Below are 12,034 nucleotides of genomic sequence, written 5' to 3'. Positions count from 1 at the left end.
CAATTCTCCTGCCTCAGCCTCCTGAGTAGCTGGGATTATAGGCACGCACCATCATGCCCAGCTAATTTTTTGTATTTTTAGTAGAGACGGGGTTTCACCATGTTGACCAGGTTGGTCTCGATCTCTCGACCTCGTGATCCACCTGCCTCGGCCTCCCAAAGTGCTGGGATTACAGGCTTGAGCCACCGCGCCCGGCTTTTTTTTTTTTTTTTTTTTTTTTTGAGAAAAAATTTTGTTCTTGTCACCCAGACTGGATCGCAATGGAATGGTCTCGGCTCACTGCAACCTTCGCTTCCAAGTTCAATTGATTCTCCTGCCTCAGCCTCCTGAGTAGCTGGGATTACAGGCACTCACCACCATGCCCAGACGCCCGGCTAATTTTGTATTTTTAGTAGAGACGGAGTTTCACCATGTTGGTCAGGCTGGTCTCGAACTCCCGATCTCAGGTGATCCGCCCACCTTTGCCTCCCAAAGTGCTGGGATTACAAGCATGAGCCACTGTGTCCCGCCCCTGCTTAGTCTTTTTAGATGTGGCTCTGATGCTAGGTTTAATAATCCTATAATTTATTAGTTCATTTGTTCACTCTACAAATATTCACTTCAATATTCACCTACTGTACATATGCTAGGTGCTGGTTAGGCAGTACGGGATAAAACAATGAACCGAACACTCCAAAAGCTTGCGCTAACAGGGAATATACGCAGTAGTGTGAAGTACACTGGTAAATTGTAAACTTGGGAGGCAAGAGGGTAACTCAGTGGGATGTCTTTGAGGAGGAAAATTATGAAAAGGAAGGAGCCACAAAGAACAGAAGCCCAACAACTGCAAGCAAACTCCTTAAAATCCTTGGCAGATTCCTGAATGAACAATGTGTGGAGCAAGAATCTAAATAACCTAGAGGAAAACAGTAATGAGCAGAGATCTCAGCCGTTAGTTGCCCGTCTCTGGGAAAGTTCTACCATCTGAGAGGAACTTGGTTCTATTGGGCTTTCCGTCGAAACCCTAGAACGATCATCCCTTAGCAGGAATGACTGCACCCCAGCATTAAGGTATGTACCCTAGAATGAGGGACAAAACCCAAAGAAATTCACCCAAACAAAGTGCAAAGTCTCCACAAAACCAAGGTGTGTTTTCAATAATTTAACTTACTTTTAGAACAAAACTTGATACTCTTCAAAGGAAAATAGAAATAAGAGTATCTGCAATATATCAGTCACAGTGTTCATCATATGACAAAAAAATTATTAGACATTCAAAAAAGCAGAAAAATGTGAGCATAGTCAAGAAAAAAAAATCAATCGAAATAGACCCACAGATGACCAAGATATTGGGATCAAAAGATAAGGAATTAAAAACAAAAAGTATGATAAATATGGTTAAAAAAACAGTGAAAAATAGTTATAATGGATAAAGAAATCAGGAATTTCAGCAGAAGTACAATAACCATTTTTTTTTTTTTTTTTGAGATGGAGTTTTCGCTCTTGTTACCCAGGCTGGAGTGCAATGGCACGATCTTGGCTCACCGCAACCTCCGCCTCCTGGGTTCAGGCAATTCTCCTGCCTCAGCCTCCTGAGTAGCTGGGATTACAGGCACACGCCACCATGCCCAGCTAATTTTTTGTATTTTTTTTCAGTAGAGACGGGGTTTCACCATGTTGACCAGGATGGTCTCGATCTCTTGACCTCGTGATCCACCCGCCTCGGCCTCCCAAAGTGCTGGGATTACAGGCTTGAGCCACCATGCCCGGCAATAACCATTTTTTAAATAAAGCACCAAATGGAATATAAATAAATCCACATCAACGAAGGTGTTATCTGTGTCTTTATTACCCCAGAATGAAGAGACATCCCAACGTTTGCCCTCCGGGGGAAGCCTAGGCAGGTGTACTAACAGCTCCTATGTAAGTTCAGGGCCTCTTAATATTAGGGTTCCTTTTTTTATTTTATTTATTTATTTATTTTTTTTTTTTTTTGAGACGGGGTTTTGCTCTTGTTACCCAGGCTGGAGTGCAATGGCACGATCTCGGCTCACCGCAACCTCTGCCCCCTGGGTTCAAGCAATTCTCCTGCCTCAGCCTCCCTAGCAGCTGGGACTACAGGCGTGCGCCACCATGCCCAGCTAATTTTTGTATCTTTAGTAGAGACGGGGTTTCACCATGTTGACCAGGATGGTCTCGATCTCTTGACCTCGTGATCCACCCGCCTCGGCCTCCCAAAGTGCTGGGATTACAGGCTTGAGCCACCGCGCCCGGCGGGTTCCTTTTTTGTAATGTACTTCACCATGTGTTCAGGTAACATAAGGAGCTCATCACAACTTCCTGTAGAAAGTGGGCCTCAAGGAGCCTGTGTATTATTTTGTTAGTGCTATGAGGAATAAATGACTTCAACCATCTTCTATTAGAATCTATAAAATTGTGATTTATTCTTGCAAGCAGAATAAAAACTCAGACCCTTTCAAGTTACTGACTTAACAGAGATAAAGATAAAACTCTTAAAAGCAACCAAATTAAAAAAAACAAAACAAAACAAAACAAAAAAAAACTGTTCATTGCATACAGGAATGATGAGTAATTTCTCAACAGAAACCATGTAGGCCAGAGGACAAAGTGTTCTTTTGTTTGCTTGTTTGTTTGTTTGTTTGAGATGAAGTCTTATTCTTTCGCCCAGGCTAGAGTACAGTGGTGCAATCTCTGCTCACTGCAACCCCTGCCTCGCAGGTTCAAGAGATTCCTCTGCCTCAGCCTCCCAAGTGGCTGTGACTACAGGTGCATACCACCATGCCTGACTGATTTCATTTTTTAAATAGAGATACGGTTTCGCCATGTTGGCAGGCTGCTCTTGAACTCCTGGTCTCAAGTTTATTCAAAGGGATCATAACAAAAATTTCCCAATCTGGCAAAATAAATCAATATTCAAGTACAACAAGGCTATAGAACACCAAGCAGAGTCAATCCAAAGAAGAGTACCTGAAGCCATTTAATAATCAAACTCTCAAAGGTCAAGGAAAGAATCCTAATGGCAGTAAAAGAAGAAAAGCAAGTTACCATACAATGGAGTGCAATACATCTAGCGGCAGACTTTTCAGTAGAAACTTTACAGGCCAGGAGAGAGTGGCATGACATGTTTAAAGTGCTGAGGGGAAAAAAACAACCTTTTAACATGGAATAGTATATCCAGCAAAAATATCTTTCAAACATGAAGGAGAAATAAAGACTTTTTCAGACAAAATACGAGAGACTTCATCAACACAAGAACTGACCTACAAGAAATGCTGAAGGGAGTTCTTCAGTCTGAAAGAAAAGGACATTCATGAGCAATAAGAAATTGTCTGAAGATACGAAATTCAGATAATTACTGGTAATAGTAAGTACACAAAAAAATAAATGTTATAACACTGTAATCAGGGTATGTAAACTATTCATAACCTAGGTAGAAAGTTGAAGAGAACCATACAAAAATAACTATACCAACTTTTATCTATTTGAGACAAGGTCTCACTCTGTCACCCAGGCTAGGGTGCAGTAGAGAAATCATGGCTCACTGCAGCCTCAGCCTCCCTGGCTCAGGTGATCCTCCCACCTTAGCCTCCTGAGTAACTGGGACCACGGGTACATGCCACCATGCATGGCTAATTTTTGTATTTCAAGACATAGGCAGTGCAACAGCATATAAACAGAAACACCAAAATGTTAAAAAGCGAGGGGATAAAGTTATAGTGTAGAGTTTTCATTAATTTTCTTTTTGCCTGTTTGTTCACATAATCAGTGTTAAATTGTCATCAGTTTAAAATAGTGAGTTATTGCACTCCAGCCTGGCTGATAGAGTGAAACTCTGTCTTAGTAAATAAATAAGTAAATAAATAAGTAAAGACTTATACAGTATTATTTGCAAGCCTCATGGTAACCTCAAATCAAAAAACCTACAAAGGATACACGAAAAATGAAAAGCAAGAAATTAAAGCATACACCAGAGAAAATCACCTTCAGTAAAAGGAAGACAGAAAGGAAGGAAAGAGGGAAGAGACGACCACAAAACAACCATAAAGCAAATAACAAAATGGTAGGACTAAGTTGTTACTTACCGATAATAACATTGAATGTAAATAAACTAAATTCTTCAATCAAAAGACATAGACTGGCTGAATGGATCTAAAAAAATAATAAGACCCAATGATTTGTTCCTTATAAGAAACACATTCGACCTAAAAAGACAAACATGAACTGAAAATAAAGAGGTGATTTTTTTCTGTCTCCATGCCAATGGAAACAAAGAGGAAACAGGTTTAGCTCTACTTACGTAAGACAAAATAGATTTCAAGACAAAAGCTATAAGAAGAGACAAAAAAGGTCATTATACAAGGATAAAAGGTCTACTTTAATAAAAGGATATGACAAGATTAAATATATATGTCCCCAACACTGGAGCACCCAGATATATAAAGTAAATATTAGAGCTAAAGCGGAAGATAGACCCCAGTACAATACAAGCTGGAAACTTCTATACCCCGCTTTCAGCATTGGACAGATCATTCAGACAGAAAATCAACAAAGAAACATCAGACTTAATCTGCACTACAGACCAAATGGACCTAATAGATATTTACAGAACATTTCATCCAATAGTTGCAGAATACACATTCTTCTCAGCACAAGAATCATTCTCAAGGATAGACCATGTTAGGCCACAAAATAAGTCTTAAAACATTTTTAAAAATTAAAATGATATCAAGTATTTTCTCTGACCACAATGGAATAAAACTAGGAATCAATAACAAGAGGAACTTTGGAAACTGTACAAGCACATGTAAAGATATTCTATGGTCACGGACTGGAAGAATCAATATTGTTAAGCTGTTCATAGACCAAAAGAATCAGTACCGTTAAAATGTCCATACTACCCAAAGCCACCTTCAGATTCAATACAATCTCTATCAAAATACCAATGACATTCTTCACAGAAACAAAAAAAGTAATCCTAAAATTTGTATGGAACCACAAAAGACCCAGAATAGCCAAAGCGATCCTGTGCAAAAAAGAGGAGGAATCACATTACCTGACTTCAAATTATACTACAGTGCTACAGTAACCAAAGCAGCATGGTACTTGCATAAAAACAGACACATAGACCAATGGGGCAGTGCAGAAAACTTACATACACCTACAGTGAACTCATTTTTGACAAAGATGCCAAAAACATACATTGGAGAAAGGACAGTCTCATCAATAACAGTGCTGGGAAAACTGGGTATCCTTATGCAGAAGAATGAAACTACACCCCATCTCTCACCTTATACAAAAATCAAATCAAAGTGGATTAAAGACAAACCTAAGACCACAAACTATGAAACTACAAGAAAACATTGGGGGAACTCTTCAAGACGTTGAAGAGTTGTGGAGAGACCCCACAAGCATAGGCAACCAAAGCAAAACGGACAAATGGGATTGCATTAGGTTAAAAAGCTTCTGCACAGCAAAGGAAAAAATCCACAAAGTGAAGAGACAATCCACAGAATGGAAGAAAATATTTATACTCTATTCATCTGACAAGGGATTAATAACCAGAATATATAAGGAACTTAAACAACTCTATAGGAAAAACTATAATAATACAGTTAAAAATGGGCAAAAGATCTGAAGAGACACTTCTCAAAAGACAACAAACAAACGGAAAACAGATATATGAAAAGATGTTCAACATCATCAGAGAAATGCAAATCCAAACTACAATGAGCTATCATCTCACCCGTTAAAATGACTTTTATCCAAAAGACAAATAATTGTTATTAATTGTAATAACAAATGCTGGTGACGATGTAGAGAAAAGGGAATCCTTGTACACAATTGGTGGGGATGTAAATTAGTACAACCCCTGTGGAGAACATTTGGAGGTTCCTCAAAAAACTAAAAGTAGAGCTACATATGAACCATCAATCCCACTGCTGGGTATATAACCAAAAGAAAGGAAATCAGTGTAATGAAGAGATATCTGCACTCCCGTGTTTATTATAGCACTCTTCACAATCGCTGAGATTTGGAACCAATTTGTCAATCACCAGATGATGGGATAAAGAAAATGAGGTCTATATACCCAATGGAGTACTATTCAGTCATAAAAAAAGAATGAGATCCTGCCATTTGCATTAATATGGGTGGAACTGGAGGTCATTATGTTAAGTGACATAAGTCAGGCATAGAAAGACAAACCTTGCATGTTTTCATTTACTTGTGGGAGCTAAAGATGAAAACAATTGAACTCACGAAGATGGTAGAATGATGGTTACCAGAGACTGCAAAAGGTAGTGAGAGAGTAAGGAAAAGTGGAGATGGTTAATGGATGCAAAAAATAGTTAGAAGAATAAATAAGACCAAGTATTTGATAACACAACAGGTGATTATAGTCAATAATAATTTAATTGTACATTTTTAAATAAAAAAGAATAATTGGATTATTGTAACACAAAGAATAAATTCTTGAGGGGATGGATATCCCATTTACCCTGATATGATTATTATGTGTTGCATGCCCAAATTAAAATATCTCATGTGCCCCATAAATATGAAAATTAAAAACAATTTAAAAAAAACTATAAATCAATTAAAAATTACAAACTACTCAAAATAATGGCCAAAAGATTTAAACAGACACTTTGCAATTAAAAAAAAATCACAAATGACCAATAAACACGTGAAAAGATGTTCAATATTTCTAGTACAAATTCAAACCTCAAAGAGATACTACCTCATCTCCAGAAGAATGACTAAAATTTAAAATATTGACAATACCACCAAATATTGACGAGTTGACAAGGACCTGGAGCCTCTGGCACTCTTTTTTTTTTTTTTTTTTTTTTGAGAACAAGTCTCATTCTGTCACCCAGGCTGAAGTGCAATGGAGTGATCTCAGCTCACTGCAACCTCCTCCTTCTGAGTTTCTGCAAATCTGCCTCAGCCTTCCAAGTAGCTGGAACTACAGGTGCCCACCACCGTGTCCAGCTAATTCTTTTATTTAGTAGAGAGGGGGTTTTACCATGTTGGCCAGGCTGGTTTTGAGCTCTAGATATCAAGTGATCTGCTCGTCTTGGCCTCCCAAAGTGCTGGAATTACAGGTGTGTGCCGCTGTGCCTGGCTGCCACTGGTACCCTTTTTTGGTTTGTTTGTTTGTTTGTTTGTTCGTTGAGGTGGAGTCTCACTCTGTCACCTAGGCTGGAGTGCAGTGGCGCAATCTCAGCTCACTGCAGCCTCCGCCTCCCAACTTCAAGCCATTCTCCCGGCCCTACCTTCCAAGTAGCTGAGACTACAGGCGCCCGCCACCATACCCAGCTAATTTTTGTATTTTTAGTAGAGACAGGATTTCACCATTTGGGCCAGTCTGGTCTCAAACTCCTGACCATGTGATCCATCCACCTCGACTTCCTGAAGTGCTGGGATTACAGGCGTGAGCCACCACACCTGGCCTGCCACTGGTACTCTTAAACCTTGCTGATGGGAGTGTAAAACCATGCAAGAACTTTGGAAAACAAGTTCGCAATTTCTTGTAAATCGACCTACCTTTTGACCTAGACCTTTCACTCCTAGGCATTTACTCAAATCAAGAGAGTTGAAAATAAATGTCCACAAAAAGAATGGTATAAAAGAATAGCTGCTTTATCCGTCATAGACAAAAACTGGAAACATCTCAAAAGTCCATGGATAATATGTTATGATTTATTCATAAGTTGGAATAGTATTCAACAATAGAAAGGAACAATCCGTTGATTTCTCACAACATGGTTTAATTTCAAAAACATTATGTTGAGAGGAAGAAGCCAAGTAAAAGAATACATACCGTGATTCCATTTATATGAAGTTCAAAACAGGACACAACCAACCTATGGGATAAAAGTCTGTCTGGTTTTTGGAATTTTCAGCGTTTTTGTAAAATAAAAAAATAAAAAAGAACAGTGCATACCTCTTGAGTGGGAGGAATTGATTAGAAAGGTACATAAACGAATTTTCAGGAGTTATGGAAATGTTTTAGATTTTCATTGGGTTGGTGGTTAAATGAATGCGTATACATGTCAAAATTCATACAACTGAGCATTTAAAATCTGTACATGCGGCATGTCAGGGTGTAGTAAGGGGTTTAAGGGTGAGCTAAGTCAGGACCAGGACATTCAGATGACCCACAGACTGGAGACATCTAGTGATACTTGGGTTATAACTTTATTCAAGCAGTTTTATAGTGAGCTTTACCCAGAGCACTTTTGCATGTTATTTAATAGTGACAATAACCCTGAGAAGTATTATGATCTTGGTTTTCTTTCTTTTTTGTTTGTTTTAGAGACAGGGTCTCGCTGTGTCCCCCAGGCTGGAGTGCAGTGGCATAATCATGGCTCACGGCAGCCAGGCCTCCAGGGTTCAAGTGATCCTCCTGCCTCAGCCTCCCACACCTGGCTAATTTTGTAAAATTTTCTTGTAGAGATGGGGGGTTTCGCTCTGTTGGCCAGGTTGATTTTGAACTCCTGGCCTAAAGCAATCCTTCCGCCTGAGCCTCCCAAACTGCTGGGATTGTAGGCATGAGCCACTGCACCCAGCCTTGATTTTCCAAATGAATGAAATGAGCTTCACAAAGCTTCAGGAGCTTGTTCATAATCACCTGACTATTAAATGATGTAGCTGGGCCTCATCCCTGAGAGTTATGATTTCAAACTACAGACTCTTGTCCCTTTCCACTTGCAAATCGCCTGTCTGAACATCAGCTCTGTCTGGAGCTGGCCCCCTTCCCCTCTGCTCCCTGCAGCACGGTCTTCCTGATTGAGTTTCTCAGAAGGGATGTGGGGGAGGCATACTTTCAGCAGGAGGTTTACCCTGGTCTGAAAGGGGTACACATTCTGTTGAAGAGTTTGATATTAAAGGTAACAGTAATTTTAGAGTCCTGCCTTTCCAAAGTGGATGGGCTCTGCATTAAGCAGAGAACTTTGGTCTGTGTTTGGAGAGGGAAAGGTAAGCCCTGGATGCACTCGGAGTGACAGGAGGTTAGGATAAGTAAGATCCACCATGAAAGACTGCAGCAGAACTGCGAGCTTAGGCTTGGCACGGTGGCTCTGTAATCCCAGCACTTTGGGAGCCTGAGGCAGGCGGATCACCTGAGGTCAGGAGTTCAAGACCAGCCGGATCAACATGGGGAAACCCCGCCTTTACTGAAAAAACAAAAATTAGCCGGGTATGGTGGCACATGCCTGTAATCTCAGCTACTGGGGAGGCTGAGGCAGGAGAATCTCTTAAACCCGGAAGGTGGAGGTTGCACACCATTGCACTCCAGACTGGACAGCAAGAGGAAAACTCCATCTCACCAAAAAAAAAAAAAAAAAAAAAAAAAAAAAAAAAATCAGAACTGCAGGCAGATCCTGCCCTACGGGGTGGTGAGGCTGGGTAGTGTTGACAGTGCCATCTCATGGCTCTGCTATGATCCTTTATTCACTATTTCCAACGTTATTCATTCTTCCCAGTTAATTCCACCCCACTTGCCTCTGTGAGGTTTTGTGGCTCTCACAGAGAGAAGGAACATGGGGCCTCGCAGGCTTTCTTCACACAGCATGGGTGAACATAGAGACACCCAGTTTGTACCCTGGAGTCCTGTTATTCTACCTCAAGAGAAGGAATTATTATTTTCCCAATTTACCCCATAATACACACAAAAAAGACAAAACTGGGAATATAAATTAACTATGTAAAACTACTACTAATGACACATGTCTATTTGAGCTGGTTTCCATTCATGGCTAAGCACTGTAGGGAGTGCTCTGTGGGCGGTCTCCTCACCTGGAGATGAATGATAGTAGGTGCGCAATGAAGAAGATTGTTGAATTAATAAGCAGGCACTGGTGTGGATGGAAGTGTCCTTATCCTAATGGAGCTTAAATGGTAGTAGGAAAAAAATCTTAAATAAGCACACAAACACATAACATAGTAGCAGGTAATCATTGTTAGGAAGAAAAAGAAAGCAAAGTACAGAAGTAGTGAGCAAAGGAGGTCCAGGTGGCTTTCAGGAGTCACACACTCTTTTGGATAAGGTGGTCAAAAAAGACCTCTCTGATAAGGTGCCATGGCTGCAGAGGCCTCAATGCAGAAGAAGAAATGGCCAGGTGGATCTCTGGGGTAGAGAATTCTAAGAGAGAAGAATAAATGAGAAGTGCATATTAAACTAATCTACTACGTAAAGAACTAAAAGGAGAACTACCATTTGATCCAGCAATCCCACTACCAGGAAAATAAGTCATTATACAAAAAAAGATATTTGCACACACATGTTTATAGCAGCACAATTCACAATTGCAAAATTACAGAACCAACCCAAATGCCATCAGTCAATGAGTGGGTAAAGAAACTGTGATGTATACATATGATTTTATATATATATACACACACACACATAAACTGTGATATATATATGATTTTATATATATCTATAAACACATAAAGAAAGAAACTATGATATATACATGATTTTATATATATATATATACATATATATATACACATAAAGAAAGAAACTGTGAGATATATATATATATAATATGGAATACTACCCAGCCATAAAAAGGAATGAATGAACAGCATTCGCAGGGACCTGGATGAGATCAGAGACTATTATTCTAAGTGAAGTAACTCAGGAAAGGAAAACCAAACATCGTATGTTCTCACTGATATGTGGGAGCTAAGCTATGAGGATGCAAAGGCATAAGAATGATACGGTGTACTTTGGGGACTTGGGGAGAAGGGTGGGAGAGGGTCGAGGGATAAAAGACCACAAATAGGGTGCAGTGTATCTGATTGGGTGATGGGTGCACCAGGATCTCACAAATCTCCACTAAATAACTTACTTATGTAACCAAATACCACCCCAAAACCTATGGAAAAATAAAATAAATAAATAAATGAATATACTTCAGAATATGTTGGTAATGAGCTTTCACCAGTTTCAGATAAGGGCCCAGGTGCTCTGGGGAGTGCAGACAGCAAAACACTGAGTCTTTACCTTAAGATGTTCAAGGGTGGTTAAAATATGCACATCTGGAAAGACCCCAGAGGTGCCATGCAGGTCAGGGGTCTGGGCCACCAGGTCTTCATGGAATTTAGAAGAGAAGGTTATTCACATTGACATACCATCTCACACCAGTTAGAATGGCGATCATTAAAAAATCGGGAAACAACAGATGCTGGAGAGGATGTGGAGAAACAGGAACACTTTTACACTGTTGGTGGGAATGTAAATTAATTCAACCATTGTGGAAGACAGTGTGGTGATTCCTCAAGGACCTAAAAATGGAAATCCCATTTGACCCAGCAATCCCATTACTGGGTATATATCCTAAGGATTATAAATCATTCTACTATAAGGACACATGCACACGAATGTTCATTGCAGCACTGTTTACAATAGCAAAGACCTGGAACCAACCCAAATGCCTATCAATGATAGACTGGATAGGGAAAATGTGGTACATATACACCATGGAATATTACGCAGCCATCAAAATGATGAGTTCACGTCCTTTGTAGGGACATGGATGAACCTGGAAACCATCATTCTCAGCAAACTGACACAAGAGCAGAAAATCAAACACTGCATGTTCTCACTCATAGACAGTGTTGAACAATGAGAACACATGGACACAGGGAGGGGAGCACTACACACTGGGGTCCGTTGGGGGGAAATGGGGGAGGGACGGGGGGTGGGGAGGTGGGAAGAGATAGCATGGGGAGAAATGACAGATACAGGCGAGGGGACAGAAGGCAGCAAACCACACTGCCATGTGTGTACCTATGCAACAATCTTGCATGTTCTTCACATGTACCCCAAAACCTAAAATGCAATAAAAAAAAAAAAGAAGAAGAAGAGAGGGTTATTGAGAGCTGGTATGGGCAGTCCTCAACATCTTCATGGAACAAATTGTCCAAGAACCTCACTTTGAGGAGATTTTTGTAGGAACTAGGAGGTGCAGATGAGGAGAGAGAGCACTTAGAAGCAGAGCATGGGGGCCAGGCAGGGTGG

The sequence above is a fragment of the Saimiri boliviensis genome, chromosome 1 (genome assembly GCF_048565385.1).
Source record: "Saimiri boliviensis isolate mSaiBol1 chromosome 1, mSaiBol1.pri, whole genome shotgun sequence".
NCBI lineage: Eukaryota > Metazoa > Chordata > Mammalia > Primates > Cebidae > Saimiri > Saimiri boliviensis.
Note: the sequence above shows the minus strand (reverse complement) of the source record.